The sequence below is a fragment of the Heterodontus francisci genome, chromosome 18 (assembly GCF_036365525.1).
Source record: "Heterodontus francisci isolate sHetFra1 chromosome 18, sHetFra1.hap1, whole genome shotgun sequence".
In the NCBI taxonomy this organism is placed as follows: Eukaryota; Metazoa; Chordata; class Chondrichthyes; order Heterodontiformes; family Heterodontidae; genus Heterodontus; species Heterodontus francisci.
In genome coordinates, this window is record NC_090388.1 from 57,324,005 (window position 1) to 57,336,962 (window position 12,958).

At 42.5% G+C, this 12,958-nt stretch overlaps 1 protein-coding gene across 5 annotated transcripts in view; it reads left to right on the forward strand.

Moving 5' to 3' along the window:
- The first annotated feature begins 292 nt into the window (after positions 1-292).
- Positions 293-12,958, forward strand: part of LOC137379654 (protein FAM118A-like) — a 117,648-nt gene continuing 104,982 nt past the window's right edge. For all 5 annotated transcript variants that reach the window (XR_010976878.1, XM_068050797.1, XM_068050798.1 and 2 more), the window contains exon 1: positions 293-714. The gene's annotated coding sequence lies outside the window, so the exon portion shown is untranslated. The remainder of the gene's footprint in view (positions 715-12,958) is intronic.

A 12,958-nucleotide genomic window follows, 5' to 3' on the forward strand; every position in this document is an offset into this window, starting at 1 on the left:
ACGCCATTCTATTTACTGAAGGGTGATGTGAATGTTGAAGACATTAGATTTATCTTCCAGGAATAACTGGGTAAGGCCTTCTTAAGAATTTTGATTTTTGACACTTTATTTGTGGCATTTTGTAACTACTTCAACCAAAAATATTTTCTCTTTTACGGGCTACGTAATATTTTAAATCTGAAGATAATGACAATTGTGCCAACTTCAATCCAACCTTAGCCTTCTCTGAAAGGTTGGCAGGAGAAACGGAACCTTTGTTTTGGTTCCATTTATTTCTGCGCGCCGAGGAGGATTTTAGGCGGACAAGGGGGTTTGGGTGAGCACTCGTTGGGTCGTGGGGCGATTTAACTGAAAAGAATTGGGAATAATTTGAAAAAAGGCTCGCGCGACAAGTGATGTTCGCTTGCTCGTGTCCTGGAGCTCGCGCTTGGGGGAAGTAACCGCTGGCGCTCGAGCTGCGCAGGAGGGCAGAGCAGTGGGGAGATAACAGCCGGCCCATAAACATAACACCGGACATTCATATGGACTTTAGAGCAAAAAACAGGAACACAATTTTTCTTGTTACTTTTGTTTTAGTTGGCAATACATTTGGTCGTTTATCTTGGGGAGAAATAGGGAAAGGGAAGGACAGGGCTTTACAACTCCTTTCTCAACCGCCTCCTCCCGTCTGAGTTTACACTAATAATTCCTTGTGGGTGGAGGAAGAAATTGCAGGTAAAAATTTTATATTTTTTGACATGCAAAAAAAAAATCAAATTGCATTTAGATCGGAGACCTCTTTACCATGTGCTGATGGACAATTCTGTCTTGAGATGTTGCTTTCCAGTTATAAACGATTTGGCTGTAGTAACGTTCAAAATGTGTCATTTTAAATGCTCTGAGCTGATTGATATTTTACTAGTTCTTAAAGTTTTTAGTTGACTTTAATGTACAATGAATTCATTCCCTCCAGATTATTTCAATGTTTTGCCTTTCTTTAAGTAAACGTCTTTTCAATGCATCTGCCCTTGACAGCTCGTGTGGGAAAGTTGTTCCCCATCAATTAGTATGTATTCCTGTTCTGTACTCTTATTGAATGAAATGCTCTTCAGTATTGTGAGGAGGGTTAGAAACATAGAAAATGGGTGCAGGAGTAGGCCCTTCGAGCCTGCTCCACCATTCATTATGATCATGGCTGATCATCCAGCTCAGTAACCTGTTCCCGCTTTTGCCCCATATTCTTTGATCCCTTTAAACCCGAGGTATATCTAACTCCTTCTTGAAGACATACAATGTTTTGGCCTCAACTGCTTTCTGTGGTAGCGAATTCCACAGGTTCACCACTCTGAGTGAAGAACTTTCTCCTCATCTCAGTCCTGAAAGGTTTACCCGTATCCTTAGACTATGACCCCTGGTTCTGGACTCTCGCACCATCGGGAACATCCTTCCTGCATCTACCCTGTCAAGTTCTGTTAGAATTTTATAGGTTTCTATGAGATCCTCCCTCACTCTTCTGAATCCAGCGAATATAATCCTAACCGACTCAATCTCTCCTCGTACGTCAGTCCCACCATCCCAGGAATCAGTCTGGCAAACCTTTGCTGCACTCCCTCTATGGCAAGAACATCCTTCTTCAGATAAGGAGACCAAAACTGCACACAATATTCCAGGTGTGGCCTCACCAAGACCCTGTATAACTGCAGAAAGACATCCCCGCTGCTGCACTCGCTATGAAGGCCAACATACAATTTGCCTTTTTTACTGCCTGTTGGACCTGTGTGCTTACCTTCAGCGACTGGTGTACGAGAACACACGGGTCTCGTTGCATATTCCCCTCTCTCAGTTTATAGCAGTTCAGATAATCTGCCTTCCTGTTTTTGCTACCAAAGTGGATAACCTCACATTTATCCACCTTACACTGCATCTGCCATGAATTTGCCCACTCACTCAACTTGTCCAAATCACCCTGAAGCCTCTCTGCGTCCTCCTCACAACTCACCCTCCCACCCAGTTTTGTGTCATCTGCAAATTTGGAGATATTACATTTAGTTCCCTCATCTAAATCATTGATATATATTGTGAATAGCTGGGGTCCTAGCTACCCCACTAATCACTGCCTGCCATTTGGAAAAAGAACTATTTATCCCTACTCTTTGTTTCCTGTCTGCCAACCAATTTTCTATCCAGTGCAATACACTACCCTCAATCCCATGCACTTTAATTTTACACACTAATCTCTAAGGTGGGACTTTATTGAAAGCCTTCTGAAAGTCCAAATAAACCATATCCACTGGCTGCCCCTCATCAACTCTGCTAGTTACATCCTCAAAGAATTCTAGTAGATTTGTCAAGCATGATTTCCCTTTTGTAAATCCATGCTGACTCTGTCCGATTCTAACACTGTTCTCCAAGTGCTCTGCTATAAAATCTTTGATAATGGACTCTAGAATTTTCCCCACTACCGACGTCAGGCTGACTGGTCTATAATTCCCTGCTTTCTCTCTACCTCCCTTTTTAAATAGTGGGGTTACATTAGCTCCCCTCCAATCTGTAGGAACTGTGCCAGAGTCTATAGAATCTTGGAAGATGACCAGCAATGCATCCACTATTTCCAGGGCCACTTCCTTAAATACTCTGGGATACATACCATCAGGCCCTGGGGATTTATCGGCCTTCAATCCCATCAATTTCCCCAACACCATTTCTCTACTAAGACTGATTTCCTTCAGTTCTTCTCTCTCACTAAGCCCTGTGTTCCCCAACATTTCTGGTATGATATTTGTGTCCTGCTTTGTGAAGACAGAACCAAAGTATGCATTTAGTTGGTCAGCCATTTCTTTGTTCCCCATAATAAATTCCCCTGTTTCTGACTGTAAGGGACCTACATTTGTCTTCAATCTTTTTCTCTTCACATACATATAGAAACTTTTACAGTCAGTTTTTATGTTCCCCGCAAGCTTGCTCTCGTACTCTATTTTCCCCTTCTTAATCAATCCCTTGGTCCTCCTTTGCTGAATTCTAAACTGCTCCCAATCCTCAGGTCTGTTGTTTTTCTGGTGAATTTATATGCCTTTTCCTTGGATCTAATGCTATCTATAATTTCTTTTGTAAGCCAAAGGTTTGGCTATCTTTCCCGTTTTCCTTTTGTGCCAACACTTGTTGCAATTCATCCATGCACTCTTTGAATGTTTGCCATTGCCTTTCCACCGTCGTCCCTTTAAGTAACGTTTCCCAATCCATCATAGCCAACTCGCGCCTCAAACCTTCGTAGTTTCCTTTACTAAGATTCAGGACCCTAGTCTCAGAATCAACTATGTCACTCTTCATCTTTGATGAAGAATTCTATCATATTATGGTCTCTCATCCCCAAGGGGTCTCGCACAACTAGATTGTCAATTATTCCTTTCTCATTAAAGAATACACAGTCTCGGATGGCCTGTTCTGTAGTTGGTTCTTCAACCTATTAGTCCAGAAAACCATCCCATATACACTCCAAGAATTCTTCCTCTGCGATATTGTGACTGATTTGATTTGCCCAATCTATATGCAGATTAACGTCACCCATAATTACAGATGTTCCTTTATTGCATGCGTCTAATTTCCTGTTTAATGCAATTCCCAACATCACCACAACAGTTTGGGGGGTCTATATACAACCCCCACTCATGTTTTTTGCCCCTTAGTGTTTCTCAGCTCTACCCAACATCATCAGAGCTAATATCTTTCTTCACTATTGCGTTAATTTCCTCTTTAACTAGCAATGGAACTCCGCTGCTTTTTGCTTTTTGCTTTTTGTCTGTCCTTCCTAAATACCCTGGATGTTCATTTCCTATCCCTGGTCACCTTGCAGCTATGTCTCTGTAATCCTGACTATATCATACCCGTTTACATCTATTTGCGCGATTAATTCATCCACTTAATTGTGAATGCTCTGCGCGTTAAGGCCCAAAGCCTTAAGGCTTATCTTTTTAACATTACTTGGCCCCTTCCCACTATTTTTCACTGTGGCCCTGTTTGATTCTGGCCCTTGATTTCTCTGCCTATCACTTTTCTTATTCCCCTTACTGTCTTTTGTTCTTGTCTTTGATCCCCCCTCCTCTGACTCCTTGCAAAGGTTCCCATCCCCCTGCCATTTTAGTTTAAACCTTCCCCAAGCACTCTAGCAAATACTCCCCCTAGGACATCAGTCCCGGTCCTGCCCAGGTGCAACCCATCCAGTTTGTACTAGTCCCACCTCCCCCAGAATCGGTCCCAATGTCCCAGGAATCTAAAACCCTCCCCTTCACACCATCTCTTCAGCCACGTATTTATCCGATATATCCTGCTATTTCTACTCTGACTAGCATGTGGCACTGGTAGTAATCCTGAGATCACTACCTTTGAGGTTCTACTTTTCAACTTACTTCCTAACTCACTATATTCTGCTTTTAGGACCTCAACCTTTTTTTTACCTACACCATTTGTACCAATGTGTACCACGACCACTGGCTGTTCACCCTCCCCCTTCAAAATGTCCTGTAACCACTCTGAGACATCCTTAACCTAGCACCAGGAGGCAACATACCATCCTGGAGTCTCTTTTGCGACCACAGAAACGCCTATCTATTCCCCTTACAAATTCTACAATAGGAAAGACTGTACTTAAAATCAATATGCTATCATGAGTGAATATGCTTATTGTTTTATTCAGTCACAGGATGTGGGCATCTTGGCAAAGCCAGCATTTATTGCCCATCCCTAATTGCCCTTGAGAAGGTGGTGGTGAACTGAAAGGCTTGCTAAGCCATTTCAGAGAGCGGTTAAGAGTCAACCATATTGCTGTGGGTCTGGAGTCACATGTAGGCTAGACTGGGTAAGAGTCATAGCGCAATACAACACCAAAGTAAGGATGGCAGATTACCTTCCCTAAAGGACCTTAGTGAACCAGATGGGTTTTTATGACAATCTGGTAGTTGCATGGTCACCATTACTGATACCACTAGCTTTTTACTTGATAAGTATGTACCTGTGAGGCAGGGAGGAAGTTGTCAAGCGAGGGAGACGTGGTTTACTAAAGAAGTTGAAGCGCTTGTCAAGAGGAAGAAGAAGGCTTATGTTAGAATGAGACGTGAAGGCTCCGTTAGGGCGTTTGAGAGCTACAAGCTAGCCAGGAAGGATCTAAAGGGAGAGCTAAGAAGAGCAAGGAGAGGACACGAGAAGTCATTGGCGGATAGGATCAGAGAAAACCCTAAGGCTTTCTATAGGTATATCAGGAATAAAAGAATGACTAGAGTTAGATTAGGGCCAATCAAGGATTGTAGTGGGAAGTTGTGTGTGGAATCAGAGGAGATAGGGGAAGTGTTAAATGAATATTTTGCGTCAGTATTTACAGTAGAGAAAGAAAATGTTGTTGAGGAGAATACTGAGATTCAGGCTACTAGACTAGATGGGATTGAGGTTCACAAGGAGGAGGTGTTATCAATTTTGGAAAGTGTGAAAATAGATAAGTCCCCTGGGCCAGATGGGATTTATCCTAGGATTCTCTGGGAAGCCAGGGAGGAGATTGCAGAGCCTTTGTCCTTGATCTTTATGTCGTCATTGTCGACAGGAATAGTGCCGGAAGACTGGAGGAAAGCAAATGTTGTCCCCTTGTTCAAGAAGGGGAGTAGAGACAGCCCTGGTAATTATAGACCTGTGAGCCTTACTTCGGTTGTGGGTAAAATGTTGGAAAAGTTTATAAGAGACAGGATTTATAATCATCTTGAAAAGAATAAGTTCATTTGCGATAGTCAGCACGGTTTTGTGACGGGTAGGTCGTGCCTCACAAACCTTATTGAGTTTTTCGAGAAGGTGACCAAACAGGTGGATGAGGGTAAAGCCGTGGATGTGGTGTATATGGATTTCAGTAAGGCGTTTGATAAGGTTCCCCACGGTAGGCTATTGCAGAAAATACGGAAGTATGGGGTTGAAGGTGATTTAGAGCTTTGGATCAGAAATTGGCTAGCTGAAAGAAGACAGAGGGTGGTGGTTGATGGCAAATGTTCATCCTGGAGTTTAGTTACTAGTGGTGTACCGCAAGGATCTGTTTTGGGGCCATTGCTGTTTGTCATTTTTATAAATGACCTGGAAGAGGGTGTAGAAGGGTGGGTTAGTAAATTTGCAGATGACACAAAGGTCGGTGGAGTTGTGGATAGTGCTGAAGGATGTTGTAGGGTACAGAGGGACATAGATAGGCTGCAGAGCTGGGCTGAGAGATGGCAAATGGAGTTTAATGCGGAAAAGTGTGAGGTGATACACTTTGGAAGGAGTAACGGGAATGCAGAGTACTGGGCTAATGGGAAGATTCTTGGTAGTGTAGATGAACAGAGAGATCTTGGTGTCCAGGTGCATAAATCCCTGAAAGTTGCTACCCAGGTTAATAGGGCTGTTAAGAAGGCATATGGTGTGTTAGCTTTTATTAGTAGGGGGATCGAGTTTTGGACCCACGAGGTCATGCTGCAGCTGTACAAAACTCTGGTGAGACCGCACCTGGAGTATGGCGTGCAGTTCTGGTCACCGCATTATAGGAAGGATGTGGAAGCTATGGAAAGGGTGCAGAGGAGATTTACTAGGATGTTGCCTGGTATGGAGGGAAGGTCTTACGAGGAAAGGCTGAGGGACTTGAGGTTGTTTTCGTTAGAGGTGACTTAATAGAGACATATAAGATAATCAGAGGGTTAGATAGGGTGGATAGTGAGCGTCTTTTTCCTCGGATGGTGATGGCAAACACGAGGGGACATAGCTTCAAGTTGAGGGGTGATAGATATAGGACAGATGTGAGAAGTAGTTTCTTTACTCAGAGAGTAGTAAGGGCGTGGAACGCCCTGCCTGCAGCAGTAGTAGATTCGCCAACTTTAAGGGCATTTAAGTGGTCATTGGATAGACATATGGATGAAAATGGAATAGTGTAGGTCAGATGGTTTCACAGGTTGGCGCAACATCGAGGGCCGAAGGGCCTGTACTGCGCTGTAATGTTCTAATTCTAATTCTAATTTTATTCCAGATTAGCTGAATTTAAATTCCCCAGTTGCCATGTGACTGGGATGTGGGGGAAGGGGATGTAATTTGAACTCCTGTTTCTGGATCATTAGTCCAGGCCTCTGGATTACTATTCCCACAACATAGCCTGCTACTGTTCTCATGTGTAATTTGTTATCTACAATTCATATTTCCCTTCCTCTAATAGTGACAATCCTATAATAATTCACTGTAGCTTATATGCTGTCTCCAGATACAATCCAAATTTGTACGGACATGAAATTTTAATACAATGATAATTACTTAAGTGGGTATTGCATAGAAATGTCATGCACACTATTTTGAGGAGGATATATTTTGCAGCCTAACCCCCTTCGTATTTCTGTGTGAAACAGTGTAAGACAACCAATGTCTTGGCATATGTTAAAACAACAACCCTTCAAATGGTTTAGCTATAATAAATTACACAAGCAATGTACAGAAAGTTTATTACTGTCATCTGAGCTCCAAAGTGTGTGCCAGCTTCATAATGGATACTGGGGTCGGGGTGGGTGGGGGTTGGTGTTATTGCCTTTTAATGTTTAGTAACAAAAAACTTGATTTGAAATCACATGACACAGTACTGTTCACTGCCACCTACACCTCCCCACCCTGTCCCAAAGTGACTGACGTCTAATGTCAGCTGCAGTTCTGGAAAAAGAGAGGAAAATCTCAATAGTACTGATTGATTGATTGTTCTGATGTGGATTTCCACCCACAACACCTATACAGCTGCCTGTATTATGAGATTCTGTTCCTTCTTGAAGAGGTGCCGAGTCAAGGCCAAGTCAGAGGAGTAGTCACCCTGACAGATATTGTTTTGAATCTCAGGTGTTTGGATTCAAGTTTCAAGTGTCATTATGGGAGTGGCTTCAATGGCATTGCACACAGCTGGAGCTGAAATTGGAAAAATGTGGTGGCGTTTTGTGCAAAGTTAAATTTGTTAGTGATAATTTATTTTCTTTTTGGAGTTAGCCTTGTGATTGATAGTTAGGAAAGGGGATATAAATCATACTTAGGAACACAACCCTACACTCAACCCGTGACATCAGGATCTGGCAACTCTGGAAGGAGGCTAAATCAATGGCGGAACTTTAGGATAGCCAGGTAACTGTCCCAGTGGCAAGCTGTGCCAGTGCAGAGGACTGATTTTTGTTGTAGGAAATGAGACATATGATAGAACCTACACTAGAAACCTTCACTGTTGCGTTGAGTGGATAATTACAATGGAGCATTGTTTCCAAGTGACAACAACAATGCCAGCATAAAAGGAAAGAAGGTGATGAGTGATATCTGGACAACATCTCTTGCTGTTTGAAGTAGAGCCATGCTAAAAAATACCACTTTGCCAAGGGAGAATTATTTTTCTGCATTCTTTCTCCTAGAAAAGTTGACATGATCCTACATGGAATGCTACAGAGAAAGCATTCGCCTAAGGCCTCACTGCCTATGTTGTGTACTTCATAGTAGGAAGTCCAGTAGCTTATATGCTTGTAAATCTCAGATTTCCCAAGAAATAACAAATTGCACTGGTGTAAAATAAACAGACTTGGCACGGGGAATACTCGCAACCGACTTTTATTGACTTGTGCACAAGGAGAACAGCCACGCGCGGCCCACAGTGGGGCTCACTGTATTGTTCTAAAGAGTTTCCGCAAAACAGTGGCACTTCTAGTATTCTGTAACCAGTAGTCTTACAATAATAATTTCAATCCTTAATTTGCATTCAAAGACACCAATGCTACTGCAGTTGAGCATTTGCCCTAAACGAATGGGATACAGCATTATTTCAATCCTTCATTTACATATCTATCTCACCATTGGCCTTGCAGCGGATACTGCAGTCCACAGCGCGAGACAGAAAAGTACATTCTATTTCAGCAACACTCATCTTGTCTCAACTCCCATGCCTAGTACAATCCTAAGGAACAGTTAATGTATAAACATGATGACTAGCCAAACCCACACCCCTTGTCCTAGGATGGCTCACCCTAGATTCCACATTTCCCCCCTTTTGTCCTGAAAGGGCAATCCCCAGTCCTCACTCAAGTTCTATGTCTGCTAGTCGCTGGGCTTCATTCTTAGTGGGGTCCTGGTTCCTGAGGAGAGGGAGGAGATGGGTTGTTGGACTGTCACCAGGACCCTGGAGGTTCTGTGACCGGCAAACGGAGCGGATGCAACAGAGGAAGCGTTGGATGACAATCTACAGGATGATGAGCAGGGCAAGACCCACGACAAGGTATTTGAGAAGTTCTGAAAAGGTTCCCAAATCACCCGCCGATGTCGGGAAGCCACCCCCACCAGTCAAAGGGCTTTTCCTGAGCCACTGAGTGGAGGAGGCGCATCTGGTCCTGAATGGAATGTACATCCGTCTCAATCCTCTGATCCTCGTTAAAGTAGAAGCAACATGTCTCATTAATAGCTGCACAGTCCCCCGCCTTGTGCCGCCCGCAAGAAGTCAAGGGCCGTTGTCGCTAGATATGATTTCAGGGATTCCAAACCTAGGCACATATTCATGTAACAGTAACTTGGCTACAGTAATAGCAACACATAGCTGTATCCCATACATTTAGGCATTTGTATAAAGTCCATTTGTGAATGCACAAAAGGGCCCCACGGCTGTGGGCCCACCGCTGCAGTCACTGAAGGTGTCTTTCCCAGGTTATGGCGTTGGCAGAGCAGGCACTGTGCGGCAACCCTCCCTGCCATGATGGAAAATTCTGGTGCAAACCACATCTGCGCCATCCTGATCATACCCGTGAGAAATTAAATCATCACCATTACATAATCAATCAATTGTGTGAACATAATACAGCCGCAATTTCATTCTTAGAGCATGTTGATCATTCATTAATTCATTTTAAGTATATACGAATAGGTTATACAATCACCCTTGTGTGGCATAACTAATTGTCTATCTTTTATAGAGCCAGTTCGAATACTGATTGCCTTTCGGGTAGCTGTCCATCCTGTGTTCATACATCCTCTCACATTGCCTAATTAATTTCTTAAGTATGTCACATATAGCACCATGATACCCAAAACCACTATCAGGACATGGGAGATAATTCTAAACCAGGGGTGTATCTGCACGTTTGACCCCCAGTTCCATAAGTCCTCCCACCAGGTAGAATTGTTTATCTCGTCCATCTCATCTTGTAGCTTCTTCGACCGTTGTTCTGGGTTGTAGTGCACTACAGCAATGGCTTCTTGCTGCTTTCTCTCTTTACCCAAGCGTGTGGGCAATAGCTGAATAGTATATTCATATTCCCGGTGGTAATCTGTCAAACCCTCCTTAATACTTTCTGTCACAGGTTTTGTTTCTGTCTTTCGTTTATGTATATCTACCAACTCCATCTTCCCTACTCTGATTGGTATTTGTGGGTTGTAACAAAATGTACTGTTGCTCAACGGACAAGTCCGGTTATGTCCATACTGGTACTCCTTCGCTGTGGTGGTTAAACAATATCTCCCCTTTCCCATATAGGCCACATGGGTTAACTCTGACAATGCTTTCCTAGTCTACATATATCTAGGATGAGGACATATGACCACCTGGTTTTCCAGACTACACTCAGACAATGTTGTTCCAACCACCTCTTTTCCAATTTCCATAACGTAGGGTAAAATATCATAGTATTTTATGTAATCTTTTCCCCTTATCACCCCTATATTTTCTACTTCATATAATTGCATCCCTAACTTATCTCTCGGAATTACAGGTATTCCCAACACTACTTCAATACTCATAGCTCCTGACCTTTCCATACCTTACGTTTTCTGAGTTGGCACCTGGTAATTTTATCATTCATGTGACTAGCTAAGTCCTCCAACTGGTATCTTTATATACCTTCAGTTGGGACCAGTGTTTCCATCGGCCCTTCCCTTTACCATTACTTTGTCTCCCACAACAGGCACCTTTGTCTGTTCCTCTTTCATGTCTGTTTCTATAGAATCTCCTGCCTCAGCTCATACATTTGCCTGCACAGCTCCTTCACAAATCTTTAACCCTTTCTCTCATGGGTCCTACTTCCTCACTACCTGCTACGACATACCTTGGCAGTCTCATCACCCTTCCTGTCACCGTATTCATCAGATCCTTTCCTACTTTAGCTACACCACTTCTGTGCATTTTGTTCCTTTTTCAAAATATCCTTTATTAGCTGACTAAGAGTTCTAACCTTCTGGTCCACATTTTCCAAATCTATAGTATTGACAATTGAAGTTCCTGTATTAAAGACTGTGGCTGCGTCATTCACTAAACTATGTTTACGTCTCTTTCCCTTTATTATTCCCTCATCACCAAATTCTTGTCTTAGCAAGACTGTTACAGTAATATCTTGTACAACTCTCGGGTCTTCTCAGGGCACCAGTCAGGTAGCTGGATATCTGAGATATTCAATATTACCGGTACCGACTCGAGCTTTATATTATCATATACAATTTTATTAGTTTTTATTATCGCAAGTCCATTTTCTGGTCCTGCAGTCAAGGCAGGGCAAGGGGGACCAATCACTTGTGGCTGCTGGGTCGTAACCTTACTTGTTAGTAATTTGGATGTGGGGTTAACTGTGGTGATTGGAGCTTGTTGTCCATTTAATAAATTTTGAGAGCTGGTTTGATTGCTGGCTCCTTCCCTTGTACACCCCCCAATGATTTTGACACAAAAGGTCCCTGGAGGGCCTTTGCTGTCAAAACCTGACACACCTGGTAGATTAAATTGTCCTCTAAAATAAAAGCAAAATACTGCAGATGCTGGAAATCCAAAACAAAAACAACAAATGCTGGAAATACTCAGCAGATTAAATTGTCCGCCAGGCACATAGTAGTTTTTTTCAGGAGATTATATAAAGGGGCTGGCTTTAAGGCAAATCAATCAGTCAGGTTCCTGCGATACCCAACGAGGCCCAAAAATGATCTCAGAGCCTTAGTATCTTGTGGTAAGGGGAGTTTGAGGATTTTCTGTACTCTCATCTGCTCTGTCTCATGCTTTCCCTGTGTTATCACTATTCCCAAATAATAAACCTCTTCTTTCAATATCTGTGCCTTTTTTGGGTTAACTTTCACTCCAACCTTCCAAAGGAGTTGAAGGAGGTCCTCCAGTAGGTCATCCACATATTGGATCAAACATTCTGATTGGGAGAAAGGATTTAACCCTTTTGCCAACCGCTGGTGGAATATTGATGGACTATTATGAAATCCCTGGGGGAGACACGTCCTGTTGTCCCTGGAACGTAAATGCAAATTTATATTGACACTCTTGTGCCAGCAGTATGGACCAGAACCCATTGCTAATATCCAACACAGCAAACCACTTAGACTGTTTTGTTTTTTATTTTCTAAAACTTTGATTGTCCTCTTAAATATCAGATAAATTTCCCTTTGAGTGCTTTAAATGACTACTCATATCAATTAAATTGTGTTTATTGATCCAAATTTCTTATGCCCAGACTTGGTGATATTGCATTTGTTACATTGATAAAGATGCTCTGACATTTGATGTCTGCAATTAAGTTTTTAAATTCTTAAAGCTGCTGGATTTCTTGCTGTGGCATCAGTTCTCATGTGGCCTTGGAACCTGCCGTCACCTGCTTAAAAAAAAAACACAAAGAATCCATTGTGGCTCTGCCCCTGAGCCCAATGGGTTAATTTGTCCAATTCTGTCTGTCAATTTAGAAATTTAAGATTTAATAATGTCCATTATATATAAATTTTACTCTCAGCAATGCTGCAGCAGAGTTAATTTATTTGTCTGTCTCCAAGGGGGCGGAGCAAAACATTCTCAGCTGCGTCACTTTACATAACTTTTTCTGATTGAAAAGAACTACACTCCATTTTAATCTTTTTTCCAATCCTTTTGGTATCCTTAGGGTTTGAAAACAACAAAATCATTTGTAATATTATCAACATCAAAGGAAAGCATCTCCATCAGGAAAGACAGCAT